General features: G+C 42.5%; 1 long non-coding RNA gene across 3 annotated transcripts; it reads right to left on the reverse strand.

Annotated features, from left to right (window-relative positions):
* Window positions 1-16,658: 16,658 nt before the first annotated feature.
* LOC117239805 lies at window positions 16,659-18,381 on the reverse strand. 3 transcript variants are annotated; one of them, XR_004494537.1, is made up of 3 exons: window positions 18,121-18,381; window positions 16,835-18,049; window positions 16,659-16,773 (listed from the first exon to the last, which is right to left on the reverse strand). It is a non-coding gene; the product is annotated as an uncharacterized LOC117239805 (long non-coding RNA). The 3 variants fall into 3 exon arrangements; XR_004494535.1 differs by having other exon boundaries at window positions 16,835-18,023; window positions 18,121-18,380; XR_004494536.1 differs by having other exon boundaries at window positions 16,835-18,023; window positions 18,098-18,380.
* Between the last annotated feature and the right edge of the window lie 242 nt (window positions 18,382-18,623).

Raw genomic sequence — 18,623 nt, forward strand, 5'->3', positions numbered from 1 at the left:
TGTCTATCCCGGTCACGCGTAGCTCCGCCATCCTGGTCGGTGTGGCGATTCTCACCGCCGTCGGGTCCAGCGTCTCGGCCAGCCGCGTCGCCAGTAGCGTCGCCTTTCCCCTGTCCTTGTCTCCGGGGACTTGTATTATGATGGCGCCCGTCATCGCCTTCTTCATCTCGAGGCGCTCCGTGCCGAGCTCCGATAGCGGGATCCTCGTTCTCGCCGCTTCCAGGACGTCGGCGTACGACATCCTCGCCCCCTCGTTCAACGTCAGGGTCACCGCGGATGTTCGCGGTGCGCGAGGGGGCGTGACCACCTTGGGTGTCCGCGGTGGTCCTCTCTGCGTCGCGGGGGCGCTCGCCTTCGGTGCTCCCGTCGTCCTGCCGGGCAGGGGTTGCTGCCGTACCCGCGTCGGTGGTGGCGCGATCTGTCCTTTCCTCGCCTCTTCTGCTCCGGCGGCGGCTGCCTTAGCCCCGCTCGCCTTCTTCCTGTTTCTCCTCCTTTCCTTTTTCGTCTCCACCAGCTCCCATCCGCCGTCCTCCCGTTCCCTTCGGGGCGGCGTCGGTCGGGCGGCGGGAGGGTCGACGGGGCGGTCCCCGCTGGGTCGTGCTTCGGGGGTGCGTTGCCGTCGTGCGTCCCCGAATCGTTCTTCGATGGTCCTGAGGATGGAGGGTCCCAGTTCTCGGACCGCTCTTTCCAGGGCGTCCAGACGCGTCCCGTCGTTTCCGCCTTCCCACGGGGGGCGGGCGTACTCGGAAGCCGCGTCGGAGCATCGCGGGCACTCGTTGATGCGAGCGGCCAGTCTCCTCAATTCCTGGCGGAGGGCTGCGTTCTCCCCCTCCAGCACGGACAGCCTCGCGTCCACGTCGTCGGTGCCACGCGCTGGCCTCTCCCTCCTCGCGGATTCCTTGTTCCAGGCGGCGGTGATATAGCTCGCCGCGTTCTTGAGGGATCTGATGTAAGTCCCCTTCAGGTTCGACGAGGTCGTCGCGACGTACATTATTTCAGACACGTGCATCGTCATGCCCGCGCTGATTTCCGCCGGAGAGCTCGTCCTCATCTGCAGCTCCAATTCTTCGGACACCTCCGGTGTCGTTGAGGCTGTTGTTCTTTTCCTCTTACCCCTGGACGCCGTCGAAGGCAGCGACGAACGCGAGGCGACCGAGGCGACCGACTCCTCGTCGTCGGACCTCGCCCGCCCCCTCGATCCCCCCGCCACCGGTGACGTACCGTCGTCCATCGTGGCCGGCGCGAGAAAAACGTACTCGGACCCGTTCGCGGTTCTCAGCGAACGTCTCGTCGCCTTCCTCGGAGGCTCCACCGCGGTCTCCGTCTTGTCGTCCTCTGGATGTCCTCCCGTCGTTATCCTCCTCCTCTCTCCTGTTGTTCCATCGCCAGTCGTGGAAACGCGTCCGGGGGCCTGGCGGTCCACCCTCGAACGGCCGTGGTCGCGAGATATCGACGCAGCGGGGCCCACTTCACTACCCGCGACTGCGCCGGTACTGGGGTATCCCTCCCCTGCACCGTAAACTTTGTCCTTTAAGTTCTCCATATTCATATTTCGTTTGTTTCGCCGAGGTCGTCGTCGAAGTCTCCGTCCTGGTGCCACTCACTCTTTCGCGCCCTGCCCCGGTCGAAGCCGGTGCAGGGCGTCAGGGAGCCCCGCGAGAAGGTGAGGTGAGTGGTCTTGACAGGCATGGGCCCACCAACTTCTCCGAAGTTCTCCGCACCGGATCGGCGAACCGACGGGTGCCGAGGGCACCGATCGGCCGCCACCCGACTGTAAGAGAACATCAGATACATCGGGGTTTCCCAGGGCATGGTCCTATGCCCCGGGAACCCATGCCCGCCTCGTGCTCCCCAACCTAACCCCAACCTAACCCCAACCTAACCTAACCCCAACCTAACCCCAACCTAACCCCAACCTAACCCCAACCTAACCCCAACCTAACCCCAACCTAACCTAACCTAACCCCAACCTAACCCCAACCTAACCCCAACCTAACCTAACCTAACCCCAACCTAACCCCAACCTTTTTTTTTTTTTTTTTTTTTTTTTTTTTTTTTTTTTTTTTTTTTTTTTTTTTTTTTTTTTTTTTTTTTTTGGAGGAAACCTTCATAGGCGCCCCGCGCCCTCCGGGGAGAGGGCGCTGGGTAGTGCCGGATTCGTACCGGCTAAAACCTCCACGGTGGCCGTCCTTGGCGCATGGCGGAAAGGACCCTAGAAACGCTCATTAGCATGTCATCACGAGCCCCCTCCGCGCCGAGTTCACCTCGAGTTATGCGAGTCTAACTAACGGCGCGATGCGCGGCCACCGCGCATCGCGCCACTCCCGACGGGCCGCCGTGCAAGACCTCCTGGTTCCCCGACCAGGCGATTTAGCGGCACCGTGGCGCCGAAGCGGCCGACGCCTAAGACCCACCTGACGGCGAAGCGGTCCGAGCTCGCCTGGAAGTGGCGTGCCCACGCCCCCCACCCCGCCGCCGTCCGCCTATCCTTTCGGGATGGGAATCCCGTTCTCTCTCGCGCTCCGCCGCCTCCTTCCGCAGCATCACCTGCTCGCAGAATGTGGTGACCGCCTTCCGACTCCTCTCGTTCGCCAGCAGCGCACCGAACACCGCCGGCGGCGGGGAGAGGTCTCCTCCTATCTCAGCAACGAGGGCGCGGCGAGGCAACGCCCACGCCGGACAGTGCTCCAACGTGTGTTGCGCCGAGTCCACGCCCTCGTTGCAATGCTGGCAACGCGCGGTCGCCTCCCGTCCTATCCTGTGCAGGTATTCACCGAAGCATCCATGCCCGGTAAGTACCTGCGTTACCCTATAGGTCAGGGGGGGCGCACCGCCGTCCAACCAATCGTTCCAGTTTGGTAGAACGGCCTCGACGACCCGGAGGCCGGGCGCGCCGGTTCCCGTTGCGAGACTGGCCCGCCATGAATCCAATAGAATTCGTCGAGCCCGCACCACAGCGTCATCGCGTGCCGCCTCGTCCACCCCGCCCGATGGTGCTCGCGTCTGTCGATAGATCTCCCGAGACCGTAGGGCCTCCAACTCGAACGGGGGGAACCCCGCGAGCAAGGACGCCGCCGTAGCCGAGACTGTGCGATACGCCCTCACCGTCCTAAGGGCCACCGTACGATGCAGTCTCCTGACCAGCCGGAGACTGCGACGATTGGCCAACAGGCTCGCCGCCCAGATCGGAGCACCGTACAGGAGCCTCGATCGCACCACCCCGGCTTCCAACGTTGTCCAACGATTCCTGACGTTGTCCAACAGTGTCCAATGTTGTCCAACGACGTCCAACGACATCCAACGATGTGCCACGTTGCAGTCCAGTCTAGATCATCCAAAATTCTTTTGGAGGCTTTTGGAGACCCAAACTGGACTGTTGCGTAGTTCTTAGCTTGGCATCGTTTTCCAAAGATTAATCAACTGATTAATTTTGGAAAAGGATGCCAATTACCAGGTCTCACCACGAGGAGGTGACTACGCACGAGACCCGCCCATGGGTTATGTAACACTACACATTCGATCTCGACATTCAACCTGTTGGCAGAATGTCGAGTTCTGACTCTACTTAACCATGGGCCTGCGTATGGAAATAGTTGTTTCGTAGCCTAACTGCGAAACACATATCTCCAACGCAGCGCTTACATGAATCTTTACAAACGTAGAACAAAGCCTACGTAACGCAACATCCATCTCCCACACAACGATTCCATCGATCAGTACAAATATCGTACAATAATTCGCATCCCTACTGGCATCATTCGGTATCAAACACACATTTATCTAACTTGGAATGAAAGGAAGAAAATGTAGCTACTGACACTGTATATACCATTTCGTGTCTCGCAGAAGGGACATACGAGTCGCTGTACTAAACTAGTTAACGTTCTATTTTTGCGACACTGTAAGATATTGAAGATACTGAAAAGTTATAAACTCTAACGTGATCTCAATAAGTTTCCCTTAAAAAAAAAAATGGGAAAACAAGAAAATGCCCGATGAATCGGATGATAAAGGAAAAAATTGCGGCGCGCCCGAAACGAACGAGATCGCGATCTCTCGAAAGAACTCACAAACCTACGCGACGTACCCCCGTGCACGAGATAACCCCGAGGTTCAGCGGAAAGCCCAAGAATTGACCGTAACTCGATTCCTGTTTCGCCGTTCGAAACTTACACGAGTCGCGGTCGATGGCGCCGACCAGTGATGCTAGTGATCCACGGGTAATTCAGCCGTGGATCCGGCACATAGGCCAGCAACTTAACACACTCCGACTGAACATGTGGAACCCGGGGATGGACCGCTGAACAGGATTACGAAGGCAAGAGGCCTCAACTGAACAGTGGGGTCCACTCACGGGGAGGGACCGCTGAACAGGATTACGAAGGCATTGTCCTCAACTGAACAGTGGGGTCCACTCCCGCGGGCCCGAACAGAATTACGGAGGACGTGAAATTGCCGGCCCCTGACCGAGTACCAAAGTACCAATCGGACAGGACTGCAGATCCACGACTGAATCCCCAACAGATTCGCTAGCATCACCGGCGCGACGACAACGCCCGCGATCCGATGCGAACGTCGAGCAGTCGTCGAGCAGTCACAGAGACAGAGGTGTCCTTGGGGCGACTTACGAATCCAAAGAGTTGCCCAGTGCACGTTGACCCGCACGTACGCGGAATACGCGCGAGCGAGTACGTCACGTTACGGTTTGAAAGAACTGAGTGATCGCGAACCGATAAATCGCGAGTACAATAAGTACTGTGTGGTAAGCGAGTGAAGGGAGACGAGATCTTTCTTTTTTTCGTTCTAAGGTGGATAAATGTCGTTGTACAGGATGAGCTCACAATGCACTTAACATAGGTATCTACCTTACGATTAATTAAGACTAAGACGCACGCATCCCACGGTGTCCCACGGTGTCCCACGATGTCCCACGGCGTCCCACGATGTCCAACGTTGTCAAACGGCGTCCAACGGTGTCCAACGGTGTCCAACGGTGTCCAACGGTGTCCAACGGTGTCCAACGTTGTCCAACGGTGTCCAACGTTGTCCAACGGTGTCCAACGTTGTCCAACGACGTCCAACGACGTCCAACGACGTCCAACGACGTCCAACGACGTCCAACGACGTCCAACGATGACCAACGGTGTCCAACGGTGTCCAACGGTGTCCAACGGTGTCGAACGGTGTCCAACGTTGTCCAACGTTGTCCAACGGCGTCCAACGGCGTCCCACGGTGTCTTACGGCGTCCCATGGTGTCCCACGGTGCCCTACGGTGTCCCACGTTGTCCCACGGTGTCCCACGGCGTCCAACGTTGCAGTCCAGTGTAGATCATCCAAAATTCTTTTCGCGGCATTTGGTGACCCACACTGGATCGACGATGTCCCACGTTGCAGTCCAGTCTAGATCATCCAAAATTCTGTTGGAGGCTTTTGGAGACCCAAACTGGACCGACGGTATCCCACGGTGTCCCACGGTGCAGTCGAGTCTAGATCATCCAAAATTCTTTTGGCGGCATTTGGAGACCCAAACTGGACCGACGGTATCCCACGGTGTCCCACGGTGCAGTCCAGTCTAGATCATCCAAAATTCTGTTCGCGGCATTTGGTGACCCAAACTGGACCGACGGTATCCCACGGTGTCCCACGGTGCAGTCCAGTCTAGATCATCCAAAATTCTTTTGGCGGCATTTGGAGACCCAAACTGGACCGATGGTATCCCACGGTGTCCCACGGTGCAGTCCAGTCTAGATCATCCAAAATTCTGTTGGAGGCTTTTGGAGACCCAAACTGGACCGACGGTATCCCACGGTGTCCCACGTTGCAGTCCAGTCTAGATCATCCAAAATTCTGTTGGAAGCTTTTGGAGACCCAAACTGGACCGACAGTATCCCACGGTGTCCCACGTTGCAGTCCAGTCTAGATCATCCAAAATTCTGTTGGAGGCTTTTGGAGACCCAAACTGGACCGACGGTATCCCACGGTGTCCGACGTTGCAGTCCAGTCTAGATCATCCAAAATTCTGTTGGAGGCTTTTGGAGACCCAAACTAGACCGACGTAATCCCAAGGTGTCCGACAGTGTCCATCGGCGTCCAACGGCGTCCCACGTTGCAGTCCAGTTTAGATTATCCAAAATTCTCTTCGTGGCTTTTCGTAATCCAAACTGGACTGTATTAGCGTGGTTCTTAGCTTGGTATTGAATTATTGTGCAATGCTTGTATTTATGGATGTTGTGGTTTTCCAAAAGTTAATCAACTGATTAATCTGCGAAAACGATTACATCTATCAGCACAAACATTGTACAATAATTCGGTACCGTATTGGCAACATTCTGTATCAAAGATACATTTGTCTAACTTGGAACGAAGGAATGGAAATGAAACTATTGACACTGCATATACAATTTAGAGTCTTGCAGAAGAGACATACGACTCGTTGTACTAAACTTATGAAAATATCGAAAAGTTATATACTCCAACGTTACCGCAATATGCTTCTTTTAAAAATGGGGAAACGGGAAGAAGCCTGAACAATCAGACAATGGAAGAAAAATCATTTGGGTATCTAGCATACATATTTAATATGCTATGAAATGTTCATATATGTAATTGAAATCTACTTTCTGCTAATTGATAAATTTGAAGCAAACTCGTTTACTTGGTGTGGTATATGGAAGAAACAGGTATTTTTAAAACGAGAACATTTTATACATGAAAAATAAACTACTAATAATGGTTAATTATAGATCAAATTACTATTGATTAAATTTTAGCAAATATAGAGAATCATTTGTATCTTTTTGATCGAAACTAGGGTTACGTTGAAAACAAGAATTTTAAGTAATTGAATTTAATCTGAATTAAAAATTCACTATGAAATTCGAATATTTATAAAATTCTACATTAATGTTAAAAGATTGAAAATATCGCGGTCGAAGAAATGTTAAAAGTTATGGTTCTAAGAACGAACAATCACCAGCGGAAATTCCAATTGCAATGAATTAAATTTTAAAAAATATTTGAAGCCTTCATAGCAACTTTAAGATATTTCATTATAATACTTTGTTGCGCATGAAATCGCTCACAGTTTCAAATATGTAAATCTATATATAATATACATTCGTAATAAATTTCTGTATTTTAGCAGTTATGGTAACGTTAACGCTGACAAAGAAATATGTCTTATAGCAGTATTTTCAGTAATAAACGTGGTAATAAGGGGCGCTGAAAAGGAAACAAAGCAGTAGCCAGAAGGGCTACTAAAATTCAATCGTATTCCACTCTATATAAACCCGATCAACACGCCGAGAGTGGAACTGAATATTCTTGTTTCGCAACACTAATTTACTACAAATATTTATGAAGCAGAAAATTTTCAAAATCAAACGCGATGAGTGCTTCGTTATATCTGCAATATCAATTAATCTACCATTAAAAAAAAATTAAGCTTGAAAATTCCCGATATTTGATACGCAACGCTAATAAGTATAAATCTACGCACTCGTATTTAAGCAATACGCAACACTAATAGCGAGAGATCAAAGTGCAACCATTTAAGAGGTTGCTGATGAACGATCACACTTGTACAACTCTTGCAGCTGTACGTGTGATCCAGGAACAGTGTCCGACCAATGCAGTCGGGGGGTTTGGGCATTTTGTAAACGCAACTCTACTTAACAAAACGCGATCATTCATTATCGCAACGCTAATTCTTATAGTGAATTCAAATAAAAATTACTATTTACTATATGAAAAAGCTACTTTAAATATTCTGATATTGCTACTTGTAATACTATAAAATTAACTGAAAACTAACATTTTTATAATCTAATTTTTAACAATAGAAAACAGAATAAATTCTGATACGTATAATTCTATAAGAAATTATAAAAATTTATAATAAAATTTGCAAAAGACAATCGCGATATCGTAATTCGCAACTCTAAAGCAAACGCGATTATCATTTTATCGCAACTCTAACTCAAACCGTAATCATTTTCTCATCACACTAATAAAAAGCCGCGATGTCATCTCGCAACTCTAATACAACCGGTAATTAATTTATCGCAACACTAATAAGAAAAATCGCGATTTGCCCAATGGGACGATGGACCGATATATACATCGGTCAAAAAAGCAAACTACTACTACTACTACTGCTACTACTACTACTACAAGTACTAAAATCGAGCATAGTGACAAAGTAGTAACAATAATGACTTCCCATGCTCTGGATGACCCAGAGGATGGGGAGCCATTAGTAGTTGCCCTCTTGAATGACAGTTTGCCGGGCCTCTTCGGCTTATAGCCTCTTCTTTCTTCGGGCGCAATGCCCGCTGAAACTTAAATCTAAGCTCGAGACTTCTAAATCGCAAACAAAAAAAAAACTTACCGAGGTAAAATAAAAATATAAACCGCGGAAGCTGATTGAAGTGCACATGGACTGACCAACGATCACAGCAGTAATCGTTGCTCACTCGCATGTGCGTGCTCGAGAAATAAACGTTCGTTTCGACCCATTCGCGACCGCGACCGCGAAATTCGAAAAATCGAAAGGCAAAACCAGAGACGAGTGCATGCTCTACTCGTGCCAGTTTCACCGTCGATTTTCCAAATATGTCCAGAAACAGGTTGGCTACGCGAAAACGCGCCTACCCGACCAGAGACTGTGCCAACCTGCCCGGCCCTACCTACTTATAATTAACAGACATACCAGAAAGTATACTACCTATCCTACCTAGCGCTATATTTAAAAATGGCAAAACAGGCACACCAACACACTCGCTCCACGGTTCTCACACAAACGCTCGGGCGCAAAGGTCCTACACTAGAGAGGACGTCCCGGGACGCCTCCGACACCCGAGCTTAGCACACACCATGCACACTCTAAGGTACGTACCGTTTTCCTGAAATCGACTGACGAAGGCTAGTGACCATTGCGTAAAACGTGATAAAACACGTCTGAGGAAATGATATCGTTAAAATAAATGTAAGTAAACTTGGAATTATAATTATAATTTACGGCAACATTTAAAGCGTGGTTACACTTAATCGCGTGGGCGATATTATCACAAATTGTGATTGTATCGAGACATAAATTGAATCGATATATGTTTCGACATTTTTAATATTTGATGTTTTAACGAATGAAAAAAAGCGACGCAGTTCCACGGCCTAACAACACACACACATAACGTGGAAAATACGTCGTGCACGGTACACTAACACATCGTCAGTAGCTGACAAATTATTACATTACTTAATTCTAGATCATCGTGCCCAGTGTCTTTCTCCCATTCAAGTAGCACCTGGGCACGTGAATGGGGTCCTGACAATGGGCACGGAAAGGGTTAAACCTGAAAATCCTGATCTAAAAAAATTATTAGTTCGTGTAATTTTTATTTAACGGACTAACGTTCTCTGATTTTATATTTTACTACATCGTTTCTGATTAAATCTACTTTATTGATTTAATAGTAACTAAGTAACTCTACTTTATTAATTTAATAAATCAGAACAAAATTTTAATATTGCAAAAAAGGTAGCGTTAATTGAAAAAGACTGAGATTCGATCAAATGGAATAATCGACTCTATATATATTACTAAGAAAGAAATAATCTCAGGCGATCTCCTTATCAAAGCACATACTCGAAAATGCAGAAGAAGTGTTCAAAATTATTGCTTTGATTCAAAAATCTGCCTGTCGCGAAGTGTCTTCTTGCACGTAAAATTTCACACATTCTTGTACGGGAAAAAATGAATTTTGATTCATATTTTAAATTCTAACCGAAATGAAATAAACGAACGTGACTTGATATAGTCACGATTAATTCATTGCTTAAAATCAAGTATGTTTATGTTAAACAGGTATATTCGTGTACATATTTGCCATTTGCAAATATTTATACGGAATGTTAACATGCATATTTATAAATAACACGAATATATTCTCAAGTGTATGTATTTAAACTAATTATTATAATCGCGCTGTGCAAGAAGACCTATCCTAAACTAATAAATTTAAAAAAAGAATGTTACTACTCACGGGTATAAAAATACCCGCGGTCACTATGCTCGCAACAAAATTCTACGTAATACAACCGGTCACCCGTGCCGATTCGGACCTTTCATCCTACGACATGATTGAGTGACCGGAGGAACAGAAATGCATGCGACTCACCGTTTGAAGCAGAGAAACGGAGGACGTTACCGTAGATGCTGCGATAACCCAGCGAATATGATCAGGAAGACTAACATCAGGCAGGGGCCGTTGAAAGTCCAGTGGTGGAAATGGTGGTTGTTTAAGGGAGGGTGGGAGGGGGGGGGGGTGAGGAAGAAGCGAAACGTCGTTTCGACAATTTTCTTATTTTTCCTATCGAACGTTTATTTAGAAAATACTGCTATTTTTTTACACTTAAAAATTATTATTAAGTAATTGGAACAAGTTTGAAAAATATTATTTAGTTGAAAATTGTAAGATATTTCTCGATAGCGAACAAATGCTTACGATTATCGCGAATGCAATGCAATCGTTTGCAAGAATTATACTGTTCGCAATTAGAATATATACTATGAATTTTCGTTATTAGAATACGAAGTATACATTCCACTAATACACTATAGTCGCGTGTTATAAATATTGGAAAATATTTGCAAGGATTCAAAAGTTCGCCACTTAAATATAGTTAAAGAATACTGCACAAACGCGCACGAAACCTTGTTTCGAGGTATTTGAATGCAACTGTTACTAAGTTGCAAGTTTATGACGTTATAACTCAATTTGAAACAATAAGATAATTCGTTAAAAATTGGCTTGAAATAAGAGAATGATTTCATACATCGGGATCTTTCAGAAGAATCAATGGGCTCGCGCGACGCACTCCTGTGCACAAAATAACCGCAAGATTCAGTGGAAAAAAAGAATAGATTTTTATATCTCGTTCCAAGTCAGATAAGTATCATTGTACAGAATGGGCTCAGAATGGATTCGACATAGCCAAGATATATCCCACGGAGTCCCACAGTGTCCAACGTTGTCCAACGGTGTCCAACGGTGTCCAACGATGTCCAACGATGTCCAACGATGTCCAACGATGTCCCACGGTGTCCCACGGTGTCCCACGGTGTCCAACGTTGCAGTCCAGTGTAGATCATCCAAAATTCTTTTCGCGGCATTTGGTGACCCACACTGGACCGACGATGTCCCACGTTGCAGTCCAGTCTAGATCATCCAAAATTCTGTTGGAGGCTTTTGGAGATCCAAACTGGACCGATGGTATCCCACGGTGTCCCACGGTGTCCCACGTTGCAGTCCAATCTGGATCATCCAAAATTCTTTTGGCGGCATTTGGAGATCCAAACTGGACTGGTGCGTAGTTCTTAGCTTGGCATCGTTTTCCAAAGATTAATCAACTGATTAATTTTTGAAAAAGGATGCCAATTACCAGGTCTCACCACGAGGAGGTGACTACGCACGAGACCCGCCCATGGGTTATGTAACACTACACATCGATCTCGACATTCAACCTGTTGCCATGGGCCTGCGTAAAGAAATAGTTGTTTCGTAGCCTAACTGCGAAACACATATCTCCAACGCAGCGCTTACATGAATCTTTACAAACGTAGAACAAAGCTTACACAACGCAATATCCATCTCCCACACAACGATTACATCGATCAGTGCAATAATTCGCAACCCTACTGGCCGCATTCGGTATCAAAGACACATTTGTCTAACTTGGAACGAAATATACAATATGAGGCTACTACGGAAAAGGAGCCCCAATCAGACGATGAAAGAAAAACCGCGGCCCGCCCGGGACAGACGAAATCACGATCTCTCGAAAGAACTAACAAACCTACATGACGTACCCCCGTGCACCAGATAACCCTAAGGTTCAGCGGAAAGCCCAAGCATTGACCGTAACTCGATTCCTGTTTCGCCGTTCGAAACTTACACGAGTCGCGGTCGATGCCGCCGACCGATGATGCTAGTGATCCACGGGTAATTCAGCCGTGGATCCAGCACATAGGCCAGCAACTTAACACGCTCCAACTGAACATGTGGAACCCGGGGATGGACCGCTGAACAGAATTACGAAGGCAAGAGGCCTCAACTGAACAGTGAGGTCCACTCCCGCGGGCCCGAACAGAATTACGGAGGACGTGAAATTGCAGGTCCCTGACCGAGTACCAAAGTACCAATCGGACAGGACTGCAGATCCACGACTGAATCCCCAACAGATTCGCAAGCATCACCGGCGCGACGACAACTCCCGCGATCCGATGCGAACGTCGAGCAGTCGTCGAGCAGTCACCAAGACAGAGGTTTCCTTGGGGCGATTTACGAATCCAAAGAGTTGTCCAGTGCACGTTGACCCGCACGTACGCGGAATACGCGCGAGCGAGTACGTCACGCTACGGTTTGAAAGAACTGAGCGACCGTGAACCGATAAATCGTGGGAACAATTTTTCCAATGTGGTAACCGAGGGCATCACGAGAGACGAGATTTTTATTTTTCGTTCCAAGATAGATAAGTATCTTTGTACAGAATGAGCTTACAATGCACATAACATAGGTATCTATCTTAAGACTAATTAAGGCTAAAACGCTCGCATCCCGCGGTGTCTCGCGATGTCCCGCGATGTCCCACGATGTCCCACGGCGCCCCCGCGGGGGGTATTAGTCCATTCTAGATCACCAAAACTATTTTGGATGATCGAGACCAGACTATGTTCAAGTAGTTTTTAGCTTGATATCGTTTTTCAAATAATAATACTAATATTCAAAATAGTACTTGCTGTATTATTATTTGGAAAACGATACCAATTACCGGGACCCACCACGAGGAGGTAACTACGCTCGGGTCCCATTTACATAAAGAGTGTTTAAGCATTGGGAGCAGAGATGTAAAATTATTTTATAATAAAGAAGTAGCAAATAGTAGTAGTAGTATAGTAGTAGTATATAGAAGTAGTAGTATATTGAAATTTATTAATTAGAATAGCTGTAGTACGTGGATACGCATAATCATACTTGAATATTGAACTTATCATCGAAGAAACGAAACCATGCGAGGTACGAATTGTAGCGCGTATGGATGAATGATAAGATGTCGTTGCCTTCGGTTAAATTGTACTTGCTTCCTTGATTCCATGAATATGGTGTTCTTTCCTTGGTTTTGAGCAGACATGAAAAATTACATCTTAAAATTACACTCTGTGTTACCACAGGTTTTATATGAAATAGTGAAATAAGAAATTAAATACTGTATTTAAAATTAAAAAATAATGCTATATAGAAATAAAATAGTGCTTCAAAGACCCGATAGATTTCGTTAATAAAATAAAACAAAATAAATCATTAATTCACTCACTACGAATTGATGGTATTGATTTAAATCAATGAATGTAGAGTTACTTCCGATTAACGGCAAGACTGTTATAAATTAAGAGTAATTAACAATTACTTTAAATTAATCCGACAATGTGGTTATAAATTATTGGTATAACTGTTAAGAATTAATGGAGTAATTGTTTTAGATTAATGGCTTAAATGTTATAAATTAATGGCTCAGGTGATATAAATTAATGGTTTAAATGTTATAAATTAATGGCTAAATGTATAAAATAACAGTTTAAAAGGTACAAATTAATGGCCTAGACGTTAAAAATTAATAGCTTAAATGTTATAAATTAATAGCATAAATGTATACAATAACAATTTAAATGTTGTAAATTAATGGCCTAGACGTTGTAAATTAATAGCTTAAATGTTATAAATTAATAGTTTAAATGTTGTAAATTAATAGCTTAAATGTTACAAATCAATAGCATAAATGTTATAAATTAATAGCTTAAATATTATAAATCAATAGCATAAATGTTATAAATTAAGAGTTTTGACGTTATAAAATAATTCCTTAAATGTTATAAATTAATGGCTTAAATGTATAGAATAACAGTTTAAATGTTGTAAATTAATGGCTTAAATGTTGTAAATTAATAGCTTAAATGTTATAAATTAATAGCATAAATGTTATAAATAATTGCTTAAATGTTATAAATTCATAGTTTAAATGTTATAAATTAATAGCATAAATGTTATAAATTAATAGCTTAAGTGTTGTAAATTAATGGTTTAGACGTTATAAATTACTGGTTGCAATGTTGTTATTTGATTCTTTTTTTATTTACCTTATATTTAAATTCTTCTTCGATGTTCACTCTCCGGAATTTCAGGCGCAAAAGAGCTCGCGCGCGACTTCCGTGTTCCTTATATACCTTGACAAGATGCCGGTTTGTTAATCAAACGGTAACGATTTTTTGACTTAGCAGGAGACGGTTTTTCCATTATAACAAAATGAAATTGAACGATTTCTTAATATTTATCGTAAATTGGCATCTTTAACGATCTGATACGATATCCATTTTTATCATTTTAATGGTTTCTACAAACTAAGACTAAATTCACACCTCCTTCATACTAGTTTTCGACTATCGATTAGTTTGAACTAAAAGGGAAAAGAGCCTAACGGCAGTCGATGACGTTACTGTGAAATATGTTAAGCTATTGAATAATCAGACAAATAAAATTCATATTAAGCGTTATATTATATTATCGATATTCGTTCATTTACTCGTTCTAATTAAAAAATAAAATGTTCTTTTTTCTTGAGTAACACCTACATCTCTGTTTGAAATATTTAAAATTCTTACTGGATGCTTACTTAAAAGTCAGGTTCTTTATTAATTCCTTTCAAGTTGAACGAGTGAATTTACTCGTTATAGTTAAAACATAAAATGGCTTTTTTCTTCAATACCGCCTGCATCGCTGTACATGATACAGTTATTAATTATGTAGCGAACAATATGATCTAATTGGCTGTAATCACGGTTAGGTATTTCTTATTGATTCCTTGAAGAATGTTGTGATTCTTATAAATTAATGTTTTACATGTTGTCAATTAATGTTTCAGTTGCTATAAATTAATAGTTTAATCGTTGCTAATTATTTGCTTAAATGTTATAAATTAATGGCTTAAATGTTACAAATTAATGACCCAGATGATATAGATTAATAGTTTAAATGTTAGAAATTAATGGCTTAAATATTAGAAATTAATAGTTTAAATGTTAGAAATGAACGGCTTAAATGTATAAAATAACAGTTTAAATGTTGTAAATTAATAGCTTAAATGTTATAAATTAATAGCATAAATGTATAAAATAACAGTTTAAATGTTGTAAATTAATGGCTTAAACTTTATAAATTAATGGCTTGAATGTTATAAATTAATAGTTTAAATGTTAGAAATTAACGGCTTAAATGTTATAAATTAATGGCTTAAATGTATAAACTAACAGTTTAAATGTTGTAAATTAATGGCTTAGATGTTGTAAATTAATAGCTTAAATGTTATAAATTAATAGTTTAAAAATTACAAATTAATGGCTTAAATGTTATAAATTAATAGCTTAAATGTTATAAATCAATAGCATAAATGTTATAAATTAATAGCTTAAATGTTGTAAATTAATAGCTTAAATGTTATAAATCAATAGCATAAATGTTATAAATTAATAGGTTAAATGTTATAAAACAATAGTATAAATGTAATAAATTAATAGTTTTGACGTTATAAATTAATTCCTTAAATGTTATAAATTAATGGCTTAAATGTATAGAATAACAGTTTAAATGTTGTAAATTAATGGTTTAAATGTTGTAAATTAATAGCTTAAGTGTTGTAAATTAATAGCTTAAATGTTATAAATTAATGGCTTGAATGTTATAAATTAATAGTTTAAATGTTGTAAATTAATGGCTTAGATGTTGTAAATTAATGGCTTAAATGTATAAAATAACAGTTTAAATGTTATAAATTAATAGCATAAACGTTATAAATGAATAGCTTAAGTGTTGTAAATTAATGGTTTGGACGTTATAAATTACTGGTTGCAATGTTGTTATTTGATTTTTTTTTATTTACCTTATATTTAAATTCTTCTTCGATGTTCACTCTCCGGAATTTCAGGCACAAAAGAGCTCGCGCGTTCCTTATATATCTTGACAAGATGCCGGTTTGTTAATCAAACGGTAACGATTTTTTGACTTAGCAGGAGACGGTTTTTCCATTATAGCAAAATCAAATTGAACGATTTCTTAATTTTTATCGTAAATTGGCTTCTTTAACGATTTAATACGATATCCATTTTTATCATTTTAATAGTTTCTGCAAACTAAGACTAAACTCACACCTCCTTCATACTAGTTTTTAACTATCAATTAGTTTGAACAAAAAGGGAAAAGAGCCTAACTTCGTTTTATTTAATAACGTTTGTAATTTGCAATCGTAATATCCGGTAGAATTCCCTCTATATTTGAATCTGTTGTGCGATAAATGCTCGTGTCTTTACCCATCTACACGCCATGCCTACCCGGAGACTAGGCACGGTACTCTTCTTCTCTTCCTTCCCACACCTACCAGACGTACAACAAAAATTGTTTAGCTGAGCGAAACCTGGTAGCTTTCACTACCTCGAGCCGGTTTGGACACACCATCCCGGGGAAGAAAACCCAGGGTGAAGAAACGAGCCCCTCACAACAACAACGGGGCTCCGCACGCAGCCTCGAGAATCCAACACGTCATCAAAAAGTTACGAATCCGACACCTTACCGCGGAGCTAACCGGACTCTTTACGTGTTGCTTGCTTAAACCTACATTTATGTTTAATCTATTTTTTCCACAATCACCGCTCTTTTGTCTTCTACCTTTTCATCAAAAAGATATTTTAGATACACCCTATTATTCTCTACCCTTGTTTCCCCTCACCACCCATTTACCACTTATTAAATTTACCAAGTCCTATACATTTATCTCTTCTTTCTATGCCAACTTTCCTTTCTCAAATAACATTAAGTCTTTAAACAATTTTCTTTCTCTCTATTCCCTTCCACCAAACCTTCATCCAACATTCTTCTTTCTTGTCGGACTCTGTAAAGCGCTATAATTCTCACCCAAGCCTACACCAAGGATGTAATTACCACCATATTTATTATAATTCTATATAATTACTACATTTAATAATACTGTTCTATTTTATTTCTAATACCTTTCATTCCTTTAAATGGAAGTCATTTAACGTTAATCACTTTCCATATATTATCCATATAATTACAAGGTTTCAATCGTGTTATTCCTTATTAATATATTTCCAGATATAATTACTACCTTTTGTAATGATATTTTATTCCATTACCCATACATTTCACAATTACACCTTTCTTAACGCAACCATATTCTTAACCTTTAAAAGCTACTCTATCTGTCATTTATCTTTTTAAAGCCTACTTTCACAATTTATGGTCAATGGTTGAATAAACAACGCACACATATCTCCTAAATGTATCTTCGTTTATTCTTTAGTCTCCTAGAATCCAAACAAGTCCATTCTTTTGCCATCCAGAAAATTATATTGCCTTATGTATTACTTAATATCATTTTATACTCTCTTTTTCTTCTTTTCTTACTTCTTTCAACTTTCACGCTTTTGACGTCTACAATCATTTTACATATTTTACAATTTTCTAACAAAACTAACCCATGTTTTGACAAATTCCCACACTAAATCAACATCGCTATTACCTTTCCCGCTCCACTTTTTCACACACTCAAGTTAGGTACGCGTTTATTTTATTTATACATCTTTATTACACACCTCGTCTTTTCACTCTATACTTTTACGCTCTTATCACTAGCTGCTTTGCGCAAAACGTTTTACATTTCTAAACGCTTTTATTTACACATCTTATTTACACATTCACGAACTACTTCTTCCTGCGCTTCCCACGTTTCACACATTTTCTCCAACGCTCGCACGCAACCAACGAGATAATACATTTTCTCATCATCAGCGATTAAACGCTCTTTTCCTTTTTCTTCTTGTTACTCCTTCTGCTGCTCGTTATTCGCTAGAGTCCGCTTCTCCATTTGCACCATCCATGCTCGCCGGCAATTTATACTATAAAGAAAACAAACCGGTATAACCTATAAATCATATCACCCAATTAGAATTACCCTTCACGTTATATTTACCTCGATCTGCGATCAACACATACCTTTATGTTAAACTTCCAGATACAAAAATATCTTACACAGCTCCGACCGCGTAAAACTCTACAATCGTGGAACATGCGTGTTCGTCAGACGGCCTAGCCACCGTGGAGATGAAGATGTTGGTCATGAACTACGTAGGGTTCAGATCGACCACTCCGTCCAATAATTTCTTGTTCTAGTACTTTCGAATAAACTTAACATGTGTGGCGGCACTCAACAGCAAATACCACCACTCGACACTAACTAGAGTCGGACGACGGCAGCGCAGTGGTTAGTAGCGTCTTAGATTACGAACGTTTGGGACCCGGGTACGAATCCCGGCGACCGGAGTCCGATTTTTCTTCTACGCTTCAAAAACGGAAGAAAATCAGCAGTACCCCAGCAGCGACGACGTCTGCAGCTAGCAGCAGCCTACAATTATCACGGACAACACTTACACCTCACATGTATAAAAGACCCAATTAGCGTACTGGCCTTATTACGCTATCGCGTCAACACAGTCTTA

This window comes from Bombus vosnesenskii, unplaced genomic scaffold (assembly GCF_011952255.1).
Source record: "Bombus vosnesenskii isolate JDL3184/JDL3185 unplaced genomic scaffold, Bvos_JDL3184-5_v1.1 scf7180000014233, whole genome shotgun sequence".
NCBI classification, from domain to species: Eukaryota; Metazoa; Arthropoda; class Insecta; order Hymenoptera; family Apidae; genus Bombus; species Bombus vosnesenskii.